Source organism: Crocodylus porosus, unplaced genomic scaffold (assembly GCF_001723895.1).
Source record: "Crocodylus porosus isolate Cpor-Errol unplaced genomic scaffold, CroPor_comp1, whole genome shotgun sequence".
Lineage (NCBI taxonomy): Eukaryota > Metazoa > Chordata > Crocodylia > Crocodylidae > Crocodylus > Crocodylus porosus.
The window spans coordinates 51,970,492-51,972,758 of NW_017728948.1; the positions used below are offsets into that span (position 1 = coordinate 51,970,492).

A 2,267-nucleotide genomic window follows, 5' to 3' on the forward strand; every position below is an offset into this window, starting at 1 on the left:
GCTGGACTCAATGATTCTCCAGGGTCCCTTCCAGCCTGAAAGTCTATGAAATCTATGAAATCTTCATGAGTGGATCTAGGAAGGAGCAGTGGGCAGGTCCTGTCACTCCAATCGCCTTTTGGCTGTGTTGAGGGTCTCTTTTGAATTTGGCAGCAGGGGAAAAGAGGGCATGGGGCAAGCAAGGGACAGGATCCCAGAGCTGTACCAAAGCAGCAGCTCTTGCAGAAGCTGCTCTGACAAACTAGTGACCTCAGAGAGCTCACTGTACATGCACAGGACAGCCAAAGAGGATGAGAGACCGTACCTGTCCCCTGCCTGCAACAGGTGCCAAATGAGAACATGCTGCCAAATGCTACCAAATGTTTGTATGTCTTAGAGCTCATCTAATGCAACTTAAGTCTTTCACTTTGGAAGCTTAACTCTGATCTGATGATTTTCAGTAGCTCCATTTCAGTGACAATTCTCTCTGTAACTACTGTTGTGTAGCTTTTAAGTACAAACTACCAGTACTTTGGACTGTGGGCACAAATGAAGCATTCACACAGCCTAGATTTTTCAATTGGGAAATGACTTCAGACAAAATGGAGAGGCACCAAACTTCATGTCACTAGTAAACAGTTGTTATTCTTCAAAAGACCAAAAAGAAAGCTGGTGACATGCTTAATGTTTAATTCTTTCAGAAGAAAATAAACATGAAGATCCTGCAAATGCACACAAGTTTACACTGTCTTGACGGATAAGGTCTTAATCTATAAAGCCATTATTACTGATCAAGCTGAAAATATGTTTCTTTAGTAGAGAGTTTGAATGTGTCTTTATTCACTTGCTTTGTTTGCATGGACAATATCCTGATATTTCAGTTCCATAAGTCTAGTTAATCACATGGTAATAACAGAAATCACAGCTTATAAGATCTCTGAACAGATACACAAAGTAGACAGTTCCTGGTCAGAGGACAGAGTACTGAAAGATGGCAAGACACGATGCAGGAGTGCATGTATGCTCATTCTAGATTATTGTGATTGGTGGCATTTTCACAGTGGAGTTAGCAGAAAGTGAGATCAAGTAGCTCGTGGCTTGCTCAGTACCTCAGAGCATAGCAGCTGCCTTATAATATGACACAACTAAGGCCTGACAGTGTAGTGTGAGCATTCAGATGTGGAGCATTTTAACAAGAAAAGTCATGATTCTCAGCAAGTTAAATCTTAAGTGAAAACAAAGCTTTTTTAGGTCATCTTACATTTTTGTGAACACCCTCTGCTCTTTGCTCTGTCTTTACTCTGATCACCCGCACTACCACATCAGAATTACAGTCCTTGGAGGAGTCTGACTATCTACTGAGTACTGTGCCCAAAATAAGCTTAATCTCCTGGCTTCCTCCCTGGGCTACACTCACTTCTGATTCACTGGTAATCTTCTTGCTGTTTTCTGTATTTCACACCTACAGACACAAACAACCATAATCTGGGGACCCTTATATTTGCTCTTGCATGTTAAGTCATTTGGGCCCTACTGTAGTTCAGGGTGAGGCCCCTGCCTAACCCCATTTCAGTGTTCCCCTCCCCTTAGGCAGTGCCCAGAGTTTGTGGTCTGCTCACCCATCCATTCTTTAGTGTTGGCTAATGTAACTTAGCTTCTTGTACTCTCCCATGGTGTCCAGACCATGGGTGGTAGTTCCTATTGTTTCAGCTATGTCTACACAATGGGGCATTTACTTGGTCCTTTAATTTAGCTTTACAGAAGGGTGCTTAGCATCCTCCACCCACTTTCACTTTTTGTATAATTGCTATTAATACTTTCCAGCATAAGACTGAATGTTCAAAGTCTAGTCTAGAGAAAACATATGGCTTTAAATGTGTTCTAAATTGTCTAATGTAAAGACATCTTTGAAAAGCCTACATATTTCTTTTGCGATCCATCAAGTATCCTTGTAAACACAAAGCAAATAAGTCTTGAATAGTAATAGCTGAAGTGCCCATAATCACATGTGGCACTTTAAACGAACCAGCATGTGAAAGATCACTTTAATTGTAAAGGAGAAAGAAATGGGGGAAAAAAAGGAAAAAATAAGATGACAACGCAACAACTTTAGATTTCTCTGAAGATAAATACTTAGAAGTTTAAGCAGGAGTGAAGGAAGTCACGAGGAAGGGAAATCAACCTTATTTCTTTCCAGAGTAGACTTTGACTCATCATTACACACAGAGGCGTAGCAGGGAAAGTCCATGCCTGAGGCAGCTGTAGTGCATAACCCAGCACTGGCTGCC

General features: G+C 41.4%; 1 protein-coding gene across 4 annotated transcripts in view; it reads right to left on the reverse strand.

The window, feature by feature from the left end:
• OCIAD2 (OCIA domain containing 2) overlaps nt 1-318 on the reverse strand; it is a 32,114-nt gene extending 31,796 nt beyond the window's left edge. For all 4 annotated transcript variants that reach the window (XM_019552786.1, XM_019552781.1, XM_019552784.1 and 1 more), the window contains exon 1: nt 305-318. The gene's annotated coding sequence lies outside the window, so the exon portion shown is untranslated. The remainder of the gene's footprint in view (nt 1-304) is intronic.
• Nucleotides 319-2,267: the final 1,949 nt, after the last annotated feature.